Raw genomic sequence first — 14,648 nt, forward strand, 5'->3', positions numbered from 1 at the left:
CCAAATGGCATCTACCCTCCACCAAATCACCCTAAAACCTAACCCGGCAGTGGCTCTACTCAATCTCATACCACAAGATTACACCAGAGCACAGCATCGCCTCCTCCTTCAATTATTCACTGCAGCCAAGCAAACGATTGCTAAGGCCTGGAAAACACCCACACTTAGTATACCTGAAATGAAAAATAGGATCACCCAAGCAATGATACACAGCAAGATCGAAGCGAAAATTCTAGATAAGGTCCCCCATCATACCAAAACCTGGCAACCATGGATTGAGCATTTTCTACCCGCTGATATTGACGAACATCTCTTGAGACTCTGAATTAGTCCTGACCTAAACCTAAGATCTCGACACCGCACCCTTGCCCATGCGCTCCGACCGACCAACACCCCTCCTTTCTGCTATCTCCTTTCCCTTTCCTCAAACTCTCTCCTTTCTATCTGCCGTTTCCTCTCCCATTTTTTCTTTCCCCTTTCTTCTTCTCCTAATACCAACTGGTAGTGTACTCTGTCTTATAAGATGGTCCCGGCGGCTCTCTTGTCTGTTTCCTAAGGGATCTGCTGGCACCCCAACATGCCTAATTAAGGGATTCTACTCCCTACTATTATTTGTAATTCTAACTAAACCATACCAACATGTTATCTGACTGAGTATCCATCTTCTGTATTATTCCTTATTCTCCATTATAGCAGCGTTACAATGTTTGACTGTGATATGCACTGTTTTATGTTGACATGATATCCTTTATTGTAATTTTATGGAACAGTTGCTTGTTAATTACCAATAAAATTATTTGAAAAGAAAAGTTGAACTTTGTAAGTTCCAGAGTTGTGTATATTTTTATGGTTTTAAACATGCCTGTTTTACCTTAAAAGGCAATTTCTACTTATTTTAATGTGACCCAAATAATTGTTATACAACAAACATGTTGGTTTGTTCAAAAAACCTTTTAGAAATGCACATGTGATTGTGCTTTGATTAAAAAGATTGATAATCAACAATGTGTGGCTTCTTCTTTCAATGCTCAAAAGCATTTTTTGAAGCAAAGTTTGAAGTTTGAAGGTGTTTTCAGTGACAATGGGGGTTATTTACTAAAGGCAAATCCACGTTGCACTACAAGTGCAGTTTCAGTGCAGTCTCGAGTGCACTTGTAGTGCAAAGTGTTATTTCCTTTAGTAAATAACACCCAACAGTGCTTTCTAATTTTACACAATCACGCCATTTTCCGGCACTCCACAAATTTAGGGCATGGTGTTGAAAATTATTATTATTTTTGTCAGTAATGCATTACATACATTCACAAAAAAACAAGGTTTGTGTGTAGCAGACCCACAACATAATAATTAATAGTTAGCCGAAGAACAGATTGTCACCTCATGTGTCAACAAAATTTCGTTTGCACTGTTGAAGAAAAAGGCCAAAAAATTAGACCATTAATAAAAGATAACCGAGGAGACAGCTAAAAGAAAGCCAAGCAGGAAATCAAAGCAAATATTTGTTCAGTTTAAAATATATTTTTATTTAAAAAATGCCTCAGACATTGTCTGTCATATCGATAGCCCCCCTACCTGCAAAGTATTCCATGTATCTTATACGGACCTCGTGGGCACTCTGGGGGGGCAAGCCAGGACGGCCAGCTTCAAGCACAGTCAGGGTTGGTTCATTAATATTAATTCCGGCCTCAGGCCCAACTGAGGCAGCATAGTTCCAAGAATTTCTCCTTAAAAAGTTGTGGAGAACACAGCAACACAGGGTGATGTGATTGAGTTTATATTCCACCATGTGTATGGGTGTAAGAAATAGGCGGAACCAGCTGGCCATTATTCCAAACGTGTTCTCCACCACTCTTCTGGCTCTGGCCAGCCAGTAATTAAAAACCCTTTGGTCCGGGGTGAGGGTCCTCATAAGATGGACTCCCAGCGCAAATGCTTCATCCGCAACGAAGACGAATGGGAGTCCTTCCGCATTGTCTTCTGGAGGTGGCAAGCCCAAGCTGCCATTCTGGAGATGCCTGTAGAACTCCGTGTGGGCGATGACTCCACCATCTGACATCCGGCCATTCTTCCCCACGTCCACATACAGGAACTCGTATGTATCCGACACCATCGCCAACATCACAATACTATTGAACCCCTTGTAGTTATAATAGTATGACCCCAAGTTGGGTGGTGGGACTATGTGGACGTGTTTCCCATCAATTGCCCCTACACAGTTTGGAAAGTCCCACCGCTGGGCAAAGTGGGAGGCCACAGTCTGCCATTCCTGTGGGTTGGAAGGGAACTGTGGAGTCAAACAAGAACCAAAAATTAATCATTTTGCACATAAACATTGAAAGCAGATTAGACACAAACATTCTTGGCCAACATCAGTATAACATTTATTTTAGGGAGTATTTAAAGACAAAGGTATAAGGTCCACCTATTAGATTCCTCCCCCCCCTCTCATGGGCGATTTAAAAAATTTTAGAGGGGGGAGATGTTTTGAACAGGTAACCCTCTCCACTTCATTGAGAGATGAATGCCTAAATAATGTATATTATTTTGGCCAGCCCCTCCTTACTTACACTATTGGCAGCCCACTGGACAGGTAAGAAGTGTCATAATACAAAGATATAAATACACACTGTACACATTTTAGCACATTTTTACATTCTGCTATTACCTATCAAGATAATAATAGGATACAAAAACTTGAAACAGTACCATTTGAAAGTATTCATGCAGGCCCTTGCACTACATGCTTTGGTGAATTCATCCATAAATCTGACCACAAAAGAGGTAGGTATAGTGTGTATGGGTTTGGCAAAGTCAGCAGATAGAGGATTGGTATCAGCTGACTTAACGGTTGGGGGGAGGGAGGGTTCCAAATTATTTTGGGACCCAAAAAAAGCCTCTGGCACTCTGCCAGAATTTAAAGCACAAAAAACATTTGTACACATTTTAGGGGGTGTTTAGGGTAAAGCACTACTATGGAGCTGACTAAATACATTGTTAAGTGACTAGACAAGGTGGATATAGGCCCAGGAGAGCATGCTGGGGAGGTAAGTGAAGGCAAATATGCATGAAGGACAAAAAAAATGTAAAAAAACCCAGCATGCATGAGGACAAAGGGGACATTCATAGCATAAGAAAGAAATACATTACATTAGCAAACATTAAATACAATAAAATGTGATGTTAAAGGATAAATGTTACCTTAATATAGTCCTTCTGCAGGACCTGGATGATGGCAGAACAGGTGTCTGGGATAATGATCCCCAGAGCCTGGGGGGAGATGCCTGTCGAGAACTTGAGGTCCTGCATACTTCTCCCCGTCGCCAAGTACCACAACGTGACGACTAGCCTCTACTCCGGAGTGATGGCTTGCCTCATGCAGGTATCCTGCCTGCTGATATAAGGGGTCAGCAAAGCTAACAAACGGAGAAATACGGGGTCCGTCATCCAGAGAAAGTTCCTGAAATCATCAGGATTATTCTCACGGATCTCACATGCAAAGGCATGTGACAGAATTGGTCACGCTGGAGCAACCAATTCTTGGTCCATGAACTCCTCCTCACCCTGTTCATGGACTGGGCTTGTGTCAAAGTAAGAATCCCAACACCAAGCCCCCGCACATCACGAACTCTACGATGAGTACGTACATGCAACATGGCTAGAAAACGGTCGGCTGGTCAGAACGTAGTATCAGAACACACTGAAGAACAGCAAGGCCTGTGAAGAGCGACCTGAAAATCAGTAACGAACGGACAAGAACACAATGACAAATCAATGGGAACTCGCTGCACGCACTGAAGACCAGATACAAACCCACAAGCACAAACTGAACACCAGAAATTTGATCTGAAAACCAAAAGTCTGAAAAAGCGCAAATCGTCTCTCACCAAATTTTTACTAACATGAGATTAGCAAAAGGAGCCCAAAGGGTGCGCTTGGTATTGAACTGCCCTTTTATAGTCTCGTCGTATGTGGTGTACGTCACCGCGTTCTTAATGTTCGGAAATTCCGACCACTTTGTGTGACCGTGTGTATGCAAGACAAGTTTGAGCCAACATCCGTCGGAAAAAATCCATGGATTTTGTTGTCGGAATGTCCGATCAATGTCCGACCGTGTGTACAGGACATAAGGTTTATTCCAACGATCCAGACATCAGCTAAAATTTTAAGATAGTTTTTGAAAAAGATACAGACTTTTACTCACATCACAAAGCAAATATATTACACAAGTGGTGACTAAAACAACTGGAGGACAGATATCTAAGCTCTGGCTATCTCGTTTTCCAGAGCATTACACAAGACCACATCAGGGCCGTAGATCATTTTTTTTCCTGGGGGGGGGGGGGGGGGTTCAGGTCTTTCAAACTTAAAGGCATCATTTACACTTTTATGTTGGGGGAGGTATGGCAAAAACATGTGACAGAAGAGTGGGGCCATGAGGATTTGCAATGCAGCGCAGCAAAAATTATCCCCAGCCCGCTGGGTTGAACTAAAAAAAACGTATGAGCCAGGCTTTAGATCTCATTCATATTCTAAATGCCCATGGAATGGCAAATATACCATGAATACCTACAGCCAGGATCCCAGATGTTCCAATTTTTGTCAGCTGCTCAGCCTGTTCACCTGAGCGATGGGCTGAAAAGAGTCCATATGGGTCCACATGTTTAAGCTCCGGGGGACAAAGCAAAACACATTGGGGTGTGGACTGGCGGTAACCTGGGCTGAGGTAGTCTCTCCCATCACTACTACATTACCATAGGACTCCGTGGTTGTGCGGCACCAGGGATTTTTTTTCTCCCTTCTCTTCAGTGACTACAGGAGCTGGGATGAGCTCCACCCCTTGCCAGCACTCCTGTAGCACATTCGGTATCATCTACATTACTCTCCACATCGATTAAGCCTGTGCGACACACTAACAAACCGTGAGTCACAGTGGTTACCTGCTCTTAGGGACAAATTTCTGACCCTGGATGCAGAGAGATTTTATCCAAGGGCAAAAATGTATCCCTACCTGCAGGTCACCACTGGATGTGCAGATACATGTGGATACATATTTACAGCAGCAGACAGCCTTGGCTCTTTTCAGCCCATCACTCAGGTGTACAGGCTGAGCAGAGATTGGAACATCTGAGATCCCGGGTGCAGGTATTTGCAGTATACTTGCTGCACCATGTAGGATGTATGAATGAGACCCAAGACTGGATTTTAGCTAACCTTGCTGAGCAATTTGAGCAGGTACAAGGGGCAACATATTGTGGTAGGCAGTAAATTCAGTGATTTATTTAAACCTTAAAAACTGTGTCCTAAGAAATTTTACGAAATGTTTTAAGAGATGAAAAAAAATATTGTGCATTGCCTACTACAGGATGGTGCCCTTTGCCCTGGTCAATATGGTTGGCTTTTATTCAGTCTTAATGTAGTAAGCCCAGCTTTTGAACTTGTACCTACAAGTAAGGCTCCATGCACACGAGACGCCGGTGCAAACTCTGCTGAACACATGTTTTTAAAAGCTGAAAACGGTGTTTAGAAACACCCGTTTAGCCGCGTTTTACCGTGTTTGCGTCTAGAAGCATCTGCAGAGCAGAGAATGACATTTTGTGACCCAACTTATGCAAACACAGTGGAACTAGCACTACAATATATCCAAATTTGGGGTTCCTAGCGCCACGTGGCCCCGAGATACGGGGCCCCAAAGTTGGGTCACAAAATGTCATTCTCTGAATTTGGGGCCCCGTATCTCGGGGTCACTTGGTGCTAGGAACCCCAACTTTGGTGTGCTAACACGGTGAAACTAACACTATAACATATCCAAAGCTAGGGTTCCTAGCACCAGGGCTTTTTTTCTGCCGGAACTTGCCGGAACGCAGTTCTGCCACCTCAGGCAGCCCTCTCCTCTGCAGTCACATAGAACAAAAGCCGATAGAGGGAGTTTTCTATACCATTCACTTCCTCCACCAGCTTCTGTAATATGTTAGGCATCCAGGTAATGTGCTCCACAGCTGACTGATCGGGTTTCAGAGGCAGCTCTCCCCGCCTGCTGTCTGTCAGATCCAGGGGCGGATCCAGGGGGGGGCAACGGGGCAATTGCCCCCTCCGAGAATGAGGGTGACAGTGAGGGCGGCTCTGGGGATGACAGTGCGGGCGACTCTGGGGATGACAGTGCGGGCGGCTCTGAGGATGACAGTGCGGGTGGCTCTAAGGATGACAGTGCGGGCGGGCGCCTCTGGGGATGACAGTGCGGGTGGCTCTGGGGATGACAGTGCAGGTGGCTCTGAGGATGACAGTGCGGGCGGCTCTGAGGATGACAGTGCGGGCGGCTCTGAGGATGACAGTGTGTGCGCCGTGCGGGCGGCTCTGGAGATGACAGTGCGGGTGGCTCTGAGGATGACAGTGCGGGCGGCTCTGAGGATGACAGTGCGGGCGGCTCTGAGGATGACAGTGCGGGCAGCTCCCCAGGTGACAGTGTGGGCGGCACCACTAGTGACAGTGCGGGCGGCTCGGTCGACTCGGTAAGTGGGCAGGTGAGAGAGGGGGGTAGCTGGGCAGCTCTGTGTGTGACTGAGTGGGCTGCTGGCCAATCAGGGAGCCGGCAGGCAGGGGAGCAGAGAGATGACATCTCTCACCACCCTGCGCCTGCCCTGCATCCCTGCAGTTCCGCCCTCACTGTGAAGGCAGCTGTGGGCAGCAGAGAGATTACATCATCTCTCTGCTGCCTGACTCTGGGACATAGCAAGAGACCACCTTAGCAGGAAAGTGACACGGCAGGTGACAATCCGCATCTGGTGACAGGTGACGTGTCAAGTGACAATTCGCAACGTGTGGCAGATGACGTGGCAAGTGAAATTTCACAACGTGTGGCAGGTGACGTGGCAAGTGACAATTCACAATGTGTGGCAGGTGACGTGGCAAGTGACAATTCACAACATGTGGCAAGTGACGTGGCAAGTGACAATTCACAACGTGTGGCAGGTGACGTGGCAAGTGACAATCCACATCTGGTGACAGGTGACGTGGCAAGTGACAATCCGCATTTGGTGGCAAGTGACATGGCAAGTGACAATTCGCAGCATGTGGCAGGTGACGTGGCAAGTGACAATCCGCAACGTGTAGCAGGTGTCGTGACAATTTGCAGTGTGTTGCAAGTGACAATCCGCATTTGGTGGCAGGCGACGTGGAAAGTGACTCCCACTGATTCTGCGTTATGGTGAGTTTAACTATTTCATTGTATATTACAATGTAAGAATGGAAATAATGCGCTTCAATCATCCTGACACCATAATAACCATGGTGCCATGATGATTGAAGCGCCAACACCAGCCATTTCCCAGATAAACTGCCCGCAAAAAAAATGTATTTTCTGGCAGTGCCCCTCCCGAGACTTGACTCTGGATCCGCCCCTGGTCAGATCAGTGTAGCACGGAGCCGAGCTCTCTGAAACTCCTCCTCGGTTCTGTGCTACACTGATCTACTGATCTAACAGGCGGAGCTGCATGGAGGAGACTGCACAGTGAGCTGGGGGGGAGTCTGATTTGACAGAATGGAAGTCTGCTCAGCACGGCTCTAATGAAGGTGAGATAGCTGTGGGGGAAAAGGGGGAGGAAGGGGGGCTGGTTGTGCAGAGAGTAGAGACTGAAGTTGTGGATGTTCTGCAGAGGTCAGAGCTGGGGGGGTTAGATTGTGCAAAGTGAGAGTTGTGAGCAGGGGAAATGTATACAGGGTCAAGAGTGCTGGGGGGGGCTTGGGGTGCAGAGGTGGAAGATGGGGGGTGGTAGAGAGTTAGAGCTGTAGATGGGGGCGCAGAAGTGTAATGTGGAGGGGGGAAGATAGGCTGTGGATGAGAGTGCAGAGGTGATTGTGGACGGGGGTTGTAACCAGTGGATGGGGGTGTGCAGTGGTGATATGTTGACAGAGGTTAAAAGGGAAATTGTGGATGGGGGGGGGACTGTGCATGGTAATGTGAATTGTGAAATGTGGGGGTGGAGGGGGTGAGCTGGCTATGGATGGAGGGGGGGTGAACTGTGGTGAGGGGGGAGAGGGTGAGGTGTGGGGGGGTGAACTGTGGAGAGGGTGAGATGTGGGGGGAGGTGAACTGTGGAGAGGGGGGAGAGGGTGAGCTGTGGGGGGGTGAAATATGGAGAGGGGGGAGAGGGTGAGCTGTGCGGGGGGAGGTGAACTGTGGAGAGGGGGGAGAGGGTGAGCTGTGCGGGGGGAGGTGAACTGTGGAGAGGGGGGAGAGGGTGAGCTGTGGGGGGGAGGTGAACTGTGGAGAGGGTGAGCTGTGAGGGGGCGGGGAGGTGAACTGTGGAGAGGGTAAGATGTGGGGGGGGTGAACTGTGGAGAGGGTGAGCTGTGAGGGGGCGGGGAGGTGAACTGTGGAGAGGGTAAGATGTGGGGGGGTGAACTGTGGAGAGGGTGAGCTGTGAGGGGGTGGGGAGGTGAACTGTGGAGAGGGTAAGATGTGGGGGGGGTGAACTGTGGAGAGGGTGAGCTGTGGGGGGGTGAAATGTGGAAAGTATGAGCTATGGGGGGTGAACTGTGGAGAGGATGAGATGTGGGGGGGTGAACTGTGGAGAGGGAGAGATGTGGGTGGGAGATGAACAGTGGAGAGGGTGAGCTGTGGGGGGGGTTAACTGTGGTGACGAAGGGGGAGAGGGTGAGCTGTGGGGGGATTAACTGTGGAGAAGGGGGAGAACTGTGGAGAGGGGGGAGAGGGTGAGCTGTGGGGGGAGGTGAACTGTGGAGAGGAAGGGGGAGAGGGTGATCTGTGGGGGGAGGTGAACTGTGGAGAGGAAGGGGGAGAGGGTGAGCTGTGGGGGGGTGGTGAACTGTGGAGAGGAAGGGGGAGAGGGTGAGCTGTGGGGGGTGGTGAACTGTAGAGAGGAAGGGGGAGAGGGTGAGCTGTGGGGGGAGGTGAACTGTGGAGAGGAAGGGGGAGAGGGTGAGCTGTGGGGTGGTGGTGAACTGTGGAGAGGGTGAGCTGTGGGGGGAGGGAGGTGAGCTGTGGGGGAGTGAACTGTGGACGAGAGAAGAGAAGGTAACCAGAGGGAGGAGGGGGTGAGCTGTGGAGAGGGGAGGGGGTAAACTGAGAAGAGAAGGTAAGCTGTGCATGGAGGGAAAGGTAACCTGTGTGTGTGTGTGGGTGGGGTGAGCTGTGGACGAGAGAAGAGAGGGTGACCTGTGGATGGGGAGGTGAGCTGTGGACAGGGAGGGAGAAGGTAAAGAACACTTTACTTCTCTTTCCCAAGGAATGGCGGTATTGGGGGCGGGAATAGGGGTGGAGTTGGGGGGGTGAGGGGGCGGAGAGTTGACTGGGGAAGGTGGGTTCCTGCACCTATTCTCTGAGAAAAAAAAGCCCTGCCTAGCACCAAGTGGCCCCGAGATACGGGGCCCCAAATTCGGGTTGCAAAATGTCATTCTCTGCTGCATAAAAGTGCTTGACTTTTTTGAAACCCGAATTTGGGGCTCCGTATCTCAGGGCCACTTGGTGCTAGAAACACCTAATTTGGATATGTTATAGTGCTAGTTCCACTGTGCTTGCCTACCAGATTTGGGGTTCCTAGCTCCAAGTGGCCAGAATATATGGGGCCCCAAATTTGGGTCACAAAATGTCATTCTCTGCTGCAGTTTACCATCATATTTCTGTGTTTTCTGGTCCAAAAAATAGGGTTCCTTTAAAAACACTTATAAATGCAAACGCATTTGCGTTTGGCGTCTGAAACTTGCAAAACTTTTGCATCTGAACCCATTTTTTTGCTTCTGGAAAAACGAGGTTAAACACAACTGCCTAAAAACGCCAAAAAACGAGACTGTGTACATGGACACATAGGATAACATTAAATGAGTTCAGGGGCAGTTGAAAAAAGTGTCCAACTGCCTCTGAACGCGCGTTTAACAGCGTCTCATGTGCATGAGGCCTAAGCCTATAATATCACTTACCTGTAGATACAGCGAATATCTCCTAAACATGTGGCGTTTAGGAGCTATTCACATGGAAAGCGTCCGGTGATGTCACCGGTGCATGCGCTCTGAAGGAACGGCATACCGCTTGGTTGTACTTCTCCTGGGGAGGAGTGCAGTTCGTTCTGCACTTTTGTGACCCATATTTAGCCGACAGCCAGCTATAGCCCGCTGTCAGCTGACATCGCTCAGAGGGTCCAGGCTGTGGAAAGATCCTAACTTTAAAGTCAGGATTCACCCAGATGCCTGGACCAGTAGCTCGCTCAGCCTTTCAGTGAGCCACAGAGACCCTGAGACAGCCGCTCCTGCCAACTCCACAGCCTGGCATTCCAGTGAGCTTGGGGGGGGGGGGCAGAGCCAGGGACTGACAGTCACCACTCTTTGCTCACTGAAGGCAGAGAACTGAGTGATCAGCAGTTTTTAATCGCTCTGTTGTTGGTCTTAGAAGCAGCTGGGGACAGATGCAACATTGGATTGATGCTCCATCCACCTAGATAAGTATAATTTAAAAAAAAATCTCTTTTAAAGGGAAAAAAAACCCTCTCCCTCCTAAGAACCCTCCATCCCCAAGCAAAGATTCCCACTGTAAAATATCTCCCTCCTTCAAATATTCCCCCAAAAATTAAACCCCGTCTCTAAACCGACCCCCCCATAGCAAAAATATCTCCCTCAGTCAACACCCTCTCCCCCAGCAAAGATTCCTAATTATGAAGAAAATCTCCTTTCATCCAATCAAACTCCCTCCCATAAGCAAATCCCTGCCATTAACCACCTTCTGTAAACTTCTCTACAAGAAACTCCCCCCTTCTCCAAAAGCAAACCCACCCCCCTTTCCTTAACCCCCCACCAAAAGAAACTCCCCCAGGCTGGAATGCTCACTTCCTCCTTCCCAAAACAGAAAATTGATGCCTCCCCACTTACCAGACCTCAGATTCAGCACGGCACAGAAATGGGAAAACTTCTGCATCCCCAGTATCCCTTCGGCTGTGTCATATGTGTTTGCCATGATGTTAAAAACGCTCCTGAGTCACACGACTCACCTAGAATCTCCCACTGTGGCTGCTCCGGTACAACCTGTGTTGCAGGCCATCCTTGTTGCTGTTCCAGTCTCTGTGCAGGCACCCGCCTCGAGTATTACCTCTATAAGAGTTATGTCTGGTTCCGTTCTGCTTACCCAGCAATCTAGGGGCGATCCAGTCCAATGCAGAGGGTTTCTCAACCAGGTTGAGATATACTTTGAGATGCTGTCCCAGGCATTTCCCCACGGACAGAAGCAAAGCAGGTTTCGTGATAACTTTCCTTTCTGAGAGAGCCTTGGCGCGGGCAAACCCTCTATGGGAGACCCTAAAACCTGTTGTCTTGAGTTACCCTGAGTTTGTGGCTTCCTTTAAAAGGGTATTTGACATTCCCCGCACGCTCCACTTCTGCTGCCAAGTGCCTCATGTCCATCAAACAGAGTACGAGAACTGTTGCCGATTACGCTATTGAATTCCGTACTCTGGCAGCAGAGGTTGCTTGAAACAATGAGGCCCTCGTGGCTACTTTTTCTCATGGTCTCTCAGATACTATCAAGGATGAGATAGCAGCCCGGGATATACTCACTAAGCTGGAGAAGTTGATCACGTTTGCCATCCTGATTGACTCCAGGCTCAGAGAAAGACTCTCTTTTAAGGAGCGCTTGCGGAAGACTCCTGTATATTTGTCTCTAAGCTTTGCAGTCCCACCCTTGCCTCCCTCACCTCCCATGCCTCCTGCTACCGACTCGGTCAGTGAAGATGAACCCATGCACTTGGGCTTCACACGTCTCTCTGCAGATAAGAGAACCCTTAGGAGGAGGGAGAGATTGGGGCCAGGCAGGTCACTTTTTGAAGTTTGTCCTACCAGTCCAGGGAACGCCCAAACCTTGAGGTCCTGTCACGGACAGACCTTAGGTGGCGTTGTTTCATCCCCAGTTATCCAGAAGGATAAGCCCCTGGTTTCGGTTGCCCTTTCTTGGGCTGAGTCGTCCGTCGAGATACAGGCTCTAATTGACTCTGGGGCTGCAGGCCTGTTCATTGATGCTGCCTTTGTATCAAAGCACTCCATTCAGCTGCAGCTGCGTGACACTCCACTTGCCATTGAGGCTCTTAATGGGAGACCTCTACAGCCTGCCCATGTGACTCATGAAACTGTTTCGTTGTCCATGGCCGTAGGGGCTCTTCACCATGAGATAATCCAATTCCAAGTTATTTCCTCATCTACGTTTCCGCTGATTATTGGTTATCCTTGGTTACAGAGGCACAACCCCTCTTTTGATTGGCTACGTGCTGAGGTTCTCTCCTGGTCACCACAATGCAGTAATACATGCTTCCAGAAAGTAGCCAAGGTCCTGTGCACTTCTTCTCTCTCCTCTCTGCCGGAGGAGTACCGCGATTTTAGCGATGTCTTTGACAAAGGTCAAGCCGGTAGTTTGGCTCCACACCAGTCGTATGGTTGCGCAATTGACCTTCAACTTGGTGCCATACCCCTTCATGGCCGGGTTTACCCTTTGTCAGTCCTGGAGGATAAGGCCATGGAGGAGTATGTTGCAGACTCACTTTCTCGTGGTTTCATCCACAAATCCTCATCTCCTGCTGGTTTCTTCTTTGTGGTGAACTGAGACCTTGTATTGATTATAGGGGTCTCAATCGTTTCACGATTAAGAATGCCAATCCTCAAGGGAGCAACAGTTTTCACGAAGCTTGATATGAGAGGGGCATACAATCTTGTGAGGATTAAGGAGAGCGACGAGTGGAAAACTGCATTTAATACCAGAACAGGCCATTATGAGTACCTCGTAATGCCTTTTGGTCTTTGTAACGCCCCGGAAGTTTTCCAGGAATTAATAACGATGTCCTCCTAGATTTGTTGCAGTTATGTGTGGTGGTTTATCTCGACGATATCCTTATATTTTCCAAGTCGCTGGAGAGCCAGACTTACCATTCTTCCAAGGCTGCTGGCCACCCTGGGAAAAATCAACTCGTTTGGGCCATTTCCCAACAATTCTGGTGGCCTAGTCTACCTGCTAATGTAACTGCCTTCGTAGCTGCCTGTTCCATGTGTGCTCAGAGTAAGACTCCATGACACCTTTCAGTAGGCCTCCTACAACCCCTACCCAATGTAGAGAGGCCCTGGACCCACCTGTCTATGGATTTCATTGTGGAGTTACCCAACTCTAGTGATATGGTCCAGAAATATTTAGACAGAATAAAGGTGGATAAAGCACCTGGACCTGATGGCATCCACCCACGGATCCTAAAAGAATTGAGCTCTGTAATTTCAAAGCCATTGTATCTAATTTTTAGGGACTCATTAAATGAAGGGAATAGTACCACTGGATTGGCGCAGGGCGAATGTGGTGCCTATATTTAAAAAGGGATCAAAGTCTTTACCAAGTAACTATAGACCTGTTAGTTTAACTTCTATAATCGGGAAGATACTGGAGCGTTTAATAAAAGACCACATAGGCGAGTTCTTGCTGGAAAAAAAACATTTTAAGCAACAGACAGCATGGATTCATGAAAGACAGAAGTTGTCAGACAAACCTGATTTCTTTTTATGAAGAGGCAAGTAAAACCATGGACAGAGGGGTGGCTGTGGACGTGGTATACTTGGATTTTGCAAAAGCGTTCAACACAGTTCCCCACACGCGTCTCATGTGTGAGGTAAAGTCTACAGGCTTGGAAATATCAGTTTGTAAATGGATAGAAAACTGGCTAAAAGACAGAATTCAGAGAGTAGTGGTTAATGATTCTACTCTGAATGGTCTAAGGTTATCAGTGGTGTACCCCAAGGTTCAGTGCTGGGACCCTTAATTTTTAATATCTTTATAAATGATATTGGGTCTGGGATTGAAAGTAACATTTCTGTCTTTGCAGATGACACCAAGCTATGCAGTGGAATAACGTCCTTACAGGATGTCTCCAATTTACAAGCCGACCTCAATGCTCTGTCTAATTGGGCAACAATGTGGCAGATGAGGTTTAATGTTGAGAAATGTAAAGTTATGCACTTGGGAGCTAAGAATATGCATGCATCATACATGCTAGGGGGTGTACAACTGGGGGAATCCATGGTGGAGAAGGATCTGGGGGTTTTGGTAGATCATAACCTCAATAATAGCATGCAATGCCAAGCTGCGGTTTCCAAAGCAAGCAAAGTCCTTTCTTGTATTAAGAGAGGTATGGACTCCAGAGAGAGAGAGAGTTATAATTTTGCCCCTGTTCAAATCATTAGTAAGACCTCATCTGGAATATGCAGTTCAGTTTTGGGCACCAGTTCTCAAAAAGGATATCGGGGAACTGGAGAAAGTGCAGAGAAGGGCAACCAAACTGATAAGAGGCATGGAGGAGCTCAGCTATAAGGAAAGATTAGAGGAACTGAATTTATTCACTCTTGAGAAGAGGAGAATAAGGGGGGATATGATCAACTTGATCAAATATATAAGGGGTCCATATAGTGAACTTGGTGTTGAGTTATTCTCTTTACGGTCAACCCAGAGGACACGGGGGCACTCTTTACGTCTAGAGGAAAAGAGATTTCATCTCCAAATACGCAAAGGTTTCTTCACAGTAAGAGCTGTGAAAATGTGGAATAGACTCTCTCCAGAGGTGGATCTGGCCAGCTCAGTAGATTGCTTTAAGAAAGGCCTGGATACTTTCCTAAATGTACATAAT

Source organism: Aquarana catesbeiana, linkage group LG01 (genome assembly GCF_042186555.1).
Source record: "Aquarana catesbeiana isolate 2022-GZ linkage group LG01, ASM4218655v1, whole genome shotgun sequence".
Taxonomy (NCBI): Eukaryota; Metazoa; Chordata; class Amphibia; order Anura; family Ranidae; genus Aquarana; species Aquarana catesbeiana.